Source organism: Castanea sativa, chromosome 5 (assembly GCF_040712315.1).
Source record: "Castanea sativa cultivar Marrone di Chiusa Pesio chromosome 5, ASM4071231v1".
In the NCBI taxonomy this organism is placed as follows: Eukaryota; Viridiplantae; Streptophyta; class Magnoliopsida; order Fagales; family Fagaceae; genus Castanea; species Castanea sativa.
In genome coordinates this window covers 53705459-53716345 of record NC_134017.1, presented here as the reverse complement: position 1 = coordinate 53716345, position 10887 = coordinate 53705459, and the positions used below count along the sequence as shown (strand labels likewise).

At 40.2% G+C, this 10887-nt stretch overlaps 1 pseudogene; it reads right to left on the bottom strand.

The window, feature by feature from the left end:
• Positions 1-248: 248 nt before the first annotated feature.
• On the bottom strand, positions 249-2174 carry LOC142637335 (serpin-ZXA-like; annotated as a pseudogene).
• Between the last annotated feature and the right edge of the window lie 8713 nt (positions 2175-10887).

Below are 10887 nucleotides of genomic sequence, written 5' to 3'. Positions count from 1 at the left end.
ACTTGAGCAAAAATACCTATTTACCCTTAATTTTAACAGAGGTGGGTTACGGAGCATAAACGGAAGTAATCTCAGGTGGGTAAAGTGTCAAAAATAAAACCACGGGTTGGCAAATCGAATTAAAGGTAAACTATGGGTGAATAAAGTGTAATTATCCCGGAAAAATAAGTGGGGGTAAAAAAATTAAGACTACTCTCCATAATTGCATGAAATTCGTTTAAAAAGTAAACTAAACATTATGAATTTAGTGGGTTTGGAAATACAATTTTACACTCCATCCAAATAAAAAATTTGCAAACCTCCTTTAAAATTTAACCTTGAAAGACACGTCAAACCTCCTTTAGCATAAACAAATACTATCAATTAATCATAAGCGGGTTAAGTACAACTCCAACAAAGAACACGACCCCGGATATCTCTTCTCTAATCATGAATATGAACGGATGGTCTGCCACAAAACTTGGAGGCGGAGGAGGTTGATATGGTGAACAGCCACATAGAGGAAAGCCAATAGTCAAAGCTGTAGCCTCAGTTCCTTCCTCATTAACTTCAATAAAAGACTGGTGTAATATTGTGGAAAGAAAAACTTTGTCACTTTCAAGAGAATCAACCATTCCTGTGAAGTCCCCAACCATCTTAAAAGGCAAGGTCAATCCTATATTTGCATGATTCTTGAAGCATCAAATCCATACGAAAAGTTAAACTTTGGAATCCACACCTTGGAAAGATTTATTTCTTTTACCTCAAAGCAATCACCCAATAACTCTGGGTTCGAATTGAAATTTTGAACTAGATCTTGTAATCCATCTTTCTTGTCCGGAAGAATGACATACATTGAGAATTGTCTATTATCTTGTCCTTTTCGATATGGAATTTTAAGAACCTTAAAGCTTTTGAAAGATCCATAAAAATGTTTCTTCTCTGTGTCTGCGATCATGAAGGGAACCTGAATTGGTTTTCCATGTAGGGGATAAAAATCTTCATGTCGAGTCAATTTCACATTAAAAGCATTTAACCAAGCTCCTTTGAAATAAAGTGCATTGGCAAGGATGAGTATTGTATCTTGATCAATAACGCCCTGTGGGAGAAGCTCTTTTATGAGCCCTTTTGTCGCACTCTTTGCCCATAAATTCACTTCATTCCTTACTATCTCCGCCTACAAAAATATTTCAATGTAAAAAAGTATTAATAATCTTTTGTCAAAGAGATATGGTGGCAAACAACAGTTCATATTTGATAGCACCTTGTCGCAGTGATCTTATAGGGAAACTATTGTGCCTTAAAGCACTTAAAAAGGATATTAATGAGAGCCATTTTGATAACACACCATAGGTGAACCTTAGTTCTTGTGCATTAAAACAAGAGGCCATTTGTGCATTTAGAAGAAGCCACTCTTTTGACACTCGCAAAAAAGAGTTTTAATATATGCAAAAACTACAATCACGAAAACCTAGAGAGTCTTAAAGATTCAATTCAAGAAAAACTCAACAATCAGTACAATAAAAGTTTCAAAATCTTTTACCACCAAAAAAAAAAAGTCTCAAACTCTACAAACAGTATAATAAAAACTGCAAAACGCATAATAAGGGTCTTTCAAACAGTATCCTAATCTAAGAAAAACTAAGGGTTCTATTGTTTGACAAAGAAAAACCTACAAAGTCTTAAAAGTAAATTCAAAGAACTCCACAAATAGTATGATACAAAGTCTCAAACTCTCCAAACAGAGAAGAAGTTCATACCTGATTAACAAAGTCAAGAGTGTGGGCTTCTGCTTTGAAAACGGTTCTGGCAAACTCCTTGAAAGAGGGCTTGAGAGAGAAAGCCTGATTAGTCCAAAGGGTATTAAGAGAAGCAAGAATTAGTCCTTGATTGTTGTCCTCAGTGGGTTCTACGGCTTCAACCATTAGCATGGACTTGGCTTTGAGATCATTCAAAGTCCTTTGCTCCAAGGAACTGCATAAATTGCTCCAAGGTACGACCCCATGAACCAAAAGCCAGCAAATTCAATGCATTGCCCATTGAGATTGGAGACATCACGACATTCTTATTGCACCCCTGGTTGATCTCATTCAGAGCGAGTTGCCAAGCCATGTGCATACCGAGTTCCATCTTTTTTCTTGCTTACACTTCTTTTCCTTCTGAGTCTTGTAAATATTAGGTTACTTTCGTGTGTGGGAGTATGTGTGAACTTGTATTAGTATTTATATATAGGTAGATTGCGTGATTTTTACAGGCCATTAAGTGGCGTTTTTTTTATTCAATCATGGCCGTCTGGACTTTTTGTAGCCGACTACTTGGATAAGGTTTTCTTAAAAAAAAAAAAAGTCCTACTTGGTTAAGGATTAGTGCACAAAAAGCCCACTAGCCGACTTCGCCTAATATAAAAATGTTATTATTTGGGCCTTGCTTTATTGTATTTGTGAGAACGGGTTAGCCTCATAGGAGAAATAGTGCAACAATGTTATAGTCAATGGTATATTTGGGGCTTGGTATGGTTTATGTCTGTGTGCCACTATTGGAACATCGACATGGATTTAAATTCGGTGCAATAATGCACCATGTAATTACCCTTTGTTGTGAGATATAAAAAATAACATGGTAAAAAAATTTATGACCTCATACTTTAAAAAAAAAATATTTATTATCTTAATTTTTTTTTTTTTTTGAAGATGGAATCAATCATTCATTCATTAATAGAAAGAGAATCCTAATACAAAGCTTCAATGGCAGGAGGTGGAGATTCCTCCATCCAAATAATATCCTCATCAATCAACCTAGCATAACGAGCTAAAGAATGGGCTACAGAGTTAGTAGAATGTTTTACACAATCAAATGACAGACATCTACTACCTGTAGCTAACAAATGAATATCCGCATATATATTACCAAGTCTGGTCCGTAAGGCCCTCAAGGAAGAAATGGATTTCATGACCGTTGCATTGTCACCTTCTATCACCAACTCCTCAAACCCAGCATCCACCGCGAACTCTAGTGCTCTCCGACACACAAGCGCTTCAGCTTCTTCACTATCACCTACAGCAGGCCCTTTGGCTGACAAGGCAGCCATGACCTCTCCTTTGTTGTTTCGAATAATCACCCCAAACCCCAAAGAGCTAGTGTCCTCAAACACCGCGGCATCAAAATTTAATTTGTAAGAGGAACTTGAAGGAGGACGCCAGGACAAAATCTAAATCCCACAATTGAGTGGTAATCAATATGCTATTGCACAAAATCTAAATCCTCAACTTCATACGGCTTAAAGGGAAAAAAATGGCAAAAGAGAATATAAACATGTTAGTTCAGTCTCACTCCCTGATTATACACTCTGCACCTTTTTGATATAGAGTTATTATTAGATTATATATATATATATATATTTTGCGGGGATTTTTCAACAAAGTTTAGAAAGGATAGTAGCTTTCTATCTCTTAATTAGAAGGGATGCTTTGTACATTGATTATAGGGTACCCTTGGAAACAGAGGTCTTTGGGGTAGGGTTTTTTTTTTTTTTTTTTAATAATTTTTTTTTAATAAAGGGTGATATTAGGGTTTCTTCCACCAAATGCATGCGCCCTAAGTATATGCACACATGTTTTATGAATGCATGCACAACCCTATACGAGAACTACTATTTTTGTTTCCAACCTAAATTTCCTTGAGCCATATATGATTGTTTTGGCTCGCTAATGGTGATTTTTCAATCCTAGAAGTAGGAAGCTATTTTGTCATTATAGCTTTGGGGACCTAAGTACAAGGGGACCTAAGTAGTACAAAACAAGGTGTATGTTAGAGTCATAGTTTCTATGTAATTGACTAATCCTTTAACAAAACGCACTTTATTTGTAATTGGGTAAATCTAAGTTGAGTTTAATATATCAAGAAGTATGTTCTTTAAACATATCAAGTGGTATCATGAAAGACATGAAGGTTGATCCAAGAAACAAGTAAAGAAAAACTGTTTCATGAAGTCTCAACACAAGCTCGACAGATACTGCTATCGAAGTTTAATAGAGAAACTCGACACAAGCTCGATCTATAGAGATCTACAATTTTAAAATTTACAGATCTAAAATTTGGCCCATGATAACTTGGATGATTAGGGTTTCTCTTCTTACAACCCTAGTCATGTATAAGGCTTATTCTAAAAGTCATCATCCACAAAAACACAAACTTAAAACTCATACACTCTGTAAGAAGCTACTGCGTTTTGTGCACCTTAAGATTTTGTAACTAAGTGCTTCTTGATCTTCATCGTTTATAAAGTGAAGAACGTTGCAGCCAACAACAATTAATCAAATTATTGGAGTTAGTCACATACTGGAATCCGTGCAAAAAAGTTACTTACATATTGGAGATTTGTGCAACAAATGAAAGAAGACTACTACAATATCAAGTTCAATTGGGTATTGAAGCGAAGGTTCAACTATATGTTGGTATTTTTGGGATAGACCAGGTTAGTGGTAAGATTCCTTATACTTGTAATTGCTTGATTATTGATTAGTGGATTCTTAGGAGTGGTGACCTTAAATTCACCTAGTGAGGTTTTTGCCTTATGAGAGGTTTTCCCCATTTGTCAACAAATCATCGTGTTAATTTATTTTTTACTGCATTTAGTTTATTTGGTGATTTGTTGGTACCTCCACGATATGTATGTATTTGATCTAATTAATTAACTTGTGTAATTGAATTAATTAACCGGGGTCAATATATCTTAACCCAACAGTGTAGACATATGACGTATTAAGTGTGGGATTCATGTAGTTTACTACACTAAGAATGCTAGAATACTATTTACACCACCTAAGTGGGTGATTGTTTCTAAATTTGTTCCTTAACTATAATGCCAATGTGTTATTTCCGTCAAATTTTATTAGAATCTTGCTATGAAACATCTCTAAAATCTCTCTTTGAACACAAAAGTAGAAGAAACGATGCTCTTTTTAGGTGGGTTAACAATGAAAATGTGACAAAACATAACATTAGGGTACATTATCATTATTGTAATATTCGATAATGTAAACTAAAGTCTTAAAAGTTAGTTGGATGATTCAGAAGTGACTCTAGAATTTAAGGGTTACAATTTAGTTGACATTGAAAAATCAACAATCTCATTCTTGCAAGTTTTTTTTTTTTTTTTTTTTTTTTTTTTTTTTTTTTTTTTTTTTTAAGAATACTAAGTATTTGTAACACACACACACGGAAAGAGGGAAAAAGGTTTTTTAAAAAATTTACAGTAGTGTATATCCAAAAGGGGCCTAACTTACAATATTTCTTTTGAGAACACTAAGTATACTTGCAAGCTAGTTGCAAAACAAGAGAACCATAATCTTCTAGCTATCATTATCTTGTTTCAATTTTAATTATATAACCAACCGTCAAAATTAATAATTTATTCTTCACTTAAAATTTACCACTCATTGTTTGTCTAGCAATGTTCTTCAAGGGCAGCAGTTATTGACATTTCAAATGGCACGTGAGCCCACACCATTTGATGAATGAAGCGTATGTTCTCAAAGATATTGTAAGTGCACAATTGCACCTGGACCCAAAGAAGATTATGGGCTCAAGCCCAATGAGCCTTAAACAATAAAATTTGTAGAGTGTGGACTTGAAATCTAGGTTAGAGATGCTGGGAGCTTGATAACAGGCTTTTATAAACAAATACAAGTAAATAACGAATGATAATTGCGATTGGATATCCTCGGACTACTTCTTTATTATTTCTCTTTCTTTCTTACAGGTTACAATCCTTAATTTTCTTTCTTTTTCTTTAGAGAGAGAGAGTAAGCGAGAGAGAGAAAAAGAGAGAGATCCCCTCTTCTTTTGGCTTCCTCCCCCTTAAATACCCCTTTTTCAGGTGCCCTTTGGGACCCTGACTAGAAGTTTCTACCTTACTGTTCAGGGGTCACTTCCCCATTAATGCGGCCAGGGAGGTAGGTGCAGAGCCTTTAATGCGGAGGTGGCAGCCTTTGCTCTAGATATTTTCCTTTATACTAGTGTATCGAGAAGGTTCAGAGTTTCCCCCTTTAACCATTAGTCTTTCTAAAGTTGTGCTTTGACCTTCATAATGAAGCTTTGAATTCTCCTGGGCTTGTCCGAGGGGAAGGTCGTCCTTGGCTGCATCCTCGGACCCTCGGCGTATGGGCCAACTTATAGAGTTTAATCCTGGAGCAGGTCGGCCCTCCATGTTACAGCCCAAAGGCCCATATGCCCACTTGGACCCTTTTACTCCCCACAATAGCCCCTCAAAACTCTATTTTTCATCATCCGAGGAGAAAAATAGGGTTTTGATCCAACGAACACTTCCTCCACACTTTCTGTAAATAACCACACGTGTGAAAACCGTTTCGCGTTCCGGAGGGTGACACTTGGCGGTTTTATTTTCAAAAACGCGCGTATTTATTACTGTAAGTTATACCTTGTCCCCCACGTTCAACGGTGAGATGAGCATCCAACGGTCCTTGTTATTCCATGAAAATTTGGGCGGGACAAATACAATTTCGAGGCCGCTTCCTGTACGTCGTGACGCTTCGGGAACCTGCGCCTTCATTTATTTCTCCAGAGACTAATCCCATCAAAACATCAGCAATCACCCTTTGTCTACACAAATCCGTGGAAACTCGCACAACTTCAAGTCTGTAAGTTCTTATTCCTTTTTTCTGTTAACCCTTTCTCCTCGGACCGTGTCCTCGGCTCTCCTTATAATCATTCCCCCTTTTAGAATTTAGCCTTTCGTTCATATTTGATGGGAAAGTTCAAGTGTCTAGTTGATACCGCCGCTGGAATGGAAGGCTTCAGAGCCAAATATCACATTCCCGGCGATGTAGGTTTAAAATATTGCCCGGTGGAAGCCGTGGCTGGTTCTAGGAAGGCTGGAGAGGTTATCATCCCAATGGTAGCCTTCGTAGAAGGTGGGATGACCCTCCCAATGAAGCCTGTAACCAGGGAGTATCTCCACAACCACCGGTTGTGTCCCGATCAGTGCGCCCCAAACGTTTTTAGAGTTTTGGGTAGCGTCGACGCTCTAAACGAGCAAATGGGTCTGAACCTCACCTGGCATGATGTCGTCTTCATGTACGAATGCCACAAACTTACTGGAGTGGGTTACTACATCAAATCCCGCTCCAGTGTAGTTAGGTTGATCTCCTGTTTACCCAAGTCCAATAAAGGCATGAAGGATGACTACCTCATCGTCTCTGGCAATTGGCACGACGGCCCTCACTGCCCTGTTGAGTGGGGAGATCCAGGTGCGACACCTTAGGATTTAACTTCCCATCCTATAACTCCCTGAATCATCTAGGAATGTGCATTTGCAATTTCTTAAACGTCTACCTTTAATTTGTTATATGTTTTGCGCCTCTGACCATGTTTGTTTATCTGTATGTTTTTCTTTGCAGATAAGCGAAACGTACGCCCACGCTTGAGCCATTGCAACGTTGCAGATTTGAACAGAATGCTACGCTCCGAGGTGTTCGTAAGCAGAGATCTACAACTTAGAGCGGCCCATTTGATTTTGGGGTACAATCCCGTCTCCTCGGACTTCCAAGAGATCGAGAACGCGATAATCGCGGGTGACCGAAGGCGTAGGAAAATTAACGTAGCCAGACCCCACTTTCTGGCTGACGACGACATCCCTGACGCCCCAAACACAGTGTTGTACGCACAGGCCATAACGGCAGTTCCCCTCGCTGTGCACCCTCAGGCAATTGCTGTTCCAGAGGAGCGGGTGTCTTCCTCGAACACGTTGGACGAGGAGATAGACCAGTTTCGGCTCGAGGACTCCCCACGACCTCGCGAAAACCCGTTTGTCATCCTTTCCGACGAAGAAGAAGAAGAAGCCGAGGCCTCTGGGATCGCGGGTCTAGTGATAGCGCGTCCAGACGACAGTTCTGTTGAAGAAGAGATGGACAAGTTAAAGGACCTGATGACCGATAGAGGCGCCCGAGTGGCAAAGAAGGGAGCAAGGGGTCCGAGGGCTCCTCGGCTTTACCACTACCTTCTCCTCCTCCAAGCCCGACCGAAGCCTCCGGCCAAAGGATCCCGAAGAAAAGGAAAGCGGAGGCTGAGGGGGGTGGAGGCGAAAAGCAAAAGAAGATGAAACAGCCTGCGCCGACCCAGTAGCAGAAGTTGGACAAGGGCAAAGGGCGCGCCCGCTCAGTTGAAAGCGGGGAGATTAGAGACGTGGCTGAGGTTCGCCGAGCATTAACTACCTGGTCTCCTGACTTGAGACTAGACGGCGATCCCGTTCCCTACCATTCCAGTATCAGGGCGGTCCAGCAAGGCCACGCTCACCACCTAGCCGAGGTGCTAGAGCGCCCTCTTCTGCTTCCTAAGGACATGGAAACCTTGGAGAAGATGGGCCAGCCGCAGCTGTTCCTCTCGTTGAAGAGGGGTTTAGCTCTAGTAAGTTCCATTTTACACTAACATTCTATACTGGTTTGTAAACACTTCAGTGCATTTAACCTCCTATCCTTTTTGCAATCCATCCAAGAGGTTTTCGCTGCCGAGAAGTTCATGGACGACTCTCGGAAGCGCGCTGGGATGGAGCAGGAGCTAAGGCAAGAGGCAGAAAGATCTCTAAGCCAGGCCCTAGCAGAGAATGGGAAAATCACGTCCCAGCTGGCCGACTTGAAAAGAGAAAGAGATGGTGATAAGGCCAACTTGAAGACGATAACAACCCAAGTGGAGGGGCAGCGTAAGCTCCTTCGTCAAAAGGATGACGAGCTCGCCCAAGTCCAACAGGCACGCTTTGACTTAGAAAAGGAGCTTACGCGGGCTAAGGAGGAGGCTCGCGCCCATCAGCACGCACTGGAGGCTGCGAAGAAGGCCAGTTATCAGGAGGGGGTGACCAGAACGCAAGAAGAGCTGACAGAGGCTTTTGCGGCCTTGTGCGGGGTCACTCGTCGCCAGGCGGGAAGAGACCATGAATGCGGTAGGGGTTCCTCAAGCTTCGAGTGAGGAAGCAGAACATCTGGCTTCCCACTAGACATACGGGGAAATTGAAGACCCTCATTCTTTGTCTCTCTGCCTTTCCTCCTGTGGTGGAAGAGCTCGTTCCTGCTCTACGAGAACACGAAGGTTCCCAAAAAGAGAAGGACGAGTGCGGTGGTGCCGAGAAGGAGCGGATCCGGAGCGTGGAGCCCTCATTCCTTCAACGAGATAAAGGGAAACAAGTCTTGTCCACCTTTGGTAGGAATTGAAGAGTACCGAGAGGCTGAGGCTCCACCAAGACCCCCCTTCCCTAGTTTAGGGCCTAGCATAGGAATTTTCTGTACTCCCCTTCTTTGTATATAATTAATGAAGAAGATTTTTATTCAATTTTTGTTCACATTGTCTTTGTTTCACTTTATTCGTTTTGTGCTTGCCATGAGAGCTTTTAATAACAAACAGCTAAAGGAGAAGCAGGATAAATAAGTACAACTCCACCATGCAATTAACTATGACTTCAAAACTGCCGCATAACTTAATTTAGACATCAAATAATACCAAAGTTAGACAACTCATATGACAGTTAAATCTTTGTAATCTGATATATTGCTTTCAGCAGGATGTAAGGTCCGAAGACCATTCCTTGCAAAAATTTTACTTAACACTAAAAAATGAAGAACTTGAGATCCAAATTAATAAATGATGAGATAATTATTTCCATAAAAAGGGTGATAAAAATAAGAACAGTGAGAAAATATTAAGAATAGTGACAAGGTTTGGTCCGAGGACTATAGTTAACCAAGTTTCTATTTGATTTTTTTTTTTTTTAAGAATAGTAACTTCAAATGTTAATTTCCCCAAAGTAGGAGGTCCGAGGACCCGGCATAACTAAGGTTCTGTTTAACAAATGACAAGACATCAATTTCCACAAGGTTTGCGGTCCGAGGACTTAACCAAGTTTTGTTTGATTCTTAAGAACGAGTAGTTTCAAATGTTAATTTCCCAAAGTAGGAGGTCCGAGGACCCGGCATAACTAAGGTTACATTTAACAAATGACAAGACATCAATTTTCACAAGGTTTGTGGTCCGAGAATGCACTTAACCAAGTTTTTGTTTAATTCTTAAGAACGGTAGCTTCAAATGTTAATTTCCCCAAAGTAGGAGGTCCAAGGACCACATAACTAAGGTTACGTTTAACAAATGACAAGACATCAATTTCCACAAGGTTTGTGGTCGAGACAAGACTTAACCAAGTTTCGTTTGATTCTTAAGAACGATAACTTCAAATGTTAATTTCCCCAAAGTAGGAGGTCGAGGACTCGGCATAACTAAGGTTACATTTAACAAATGACAAGACATCAATTTCCACAAGGTTTGTGGTCAAGGGGACCGCACTTAACCAAGTTTCTGTTTGATTCTTAAGAACAGTAGCTTCAAATGTTAATTTCCCCAAAGTAGGAGGTCCGAGGACCCGGCATAACTAAGGTTCTGTTTAACAAATGACAAGACATCAATTTTCACAAGGCTTGTGGTCCGAGGACAGCACTTAACCAAGTTTCTGTTTGATTCTGAAGAACAGTAGCTTCAAATGTTAATTTCCCCAAAGTAGGAGGTCCGAGGACCCGGCATAACTAAGGTTCTGGTTAACAAATGACAATACATCAATTTTTACAAGGTTTGTGGTCCGAGGACTGCACTTAACCAAGTTTCTATTTGATTCTTAAGAACAGTAGTTGGAAACTCCTGCAGTATTTACAACTTTGAACTGATCACAAACAAAAACACACTTTATTAATAATAATACCTTCGCAGGTTATTTACATTCCATGGGCGTGGTACAATTCTTTCATCTAAATCAGCTAGCCGGTACGACCCTATACCTGCTACTAAAACAATTCGATAGGGGCCTTCCCAGTTTAGTCCGAGCTTACCCCAAGCTGGGTTCCTTGAAGTGCCCAC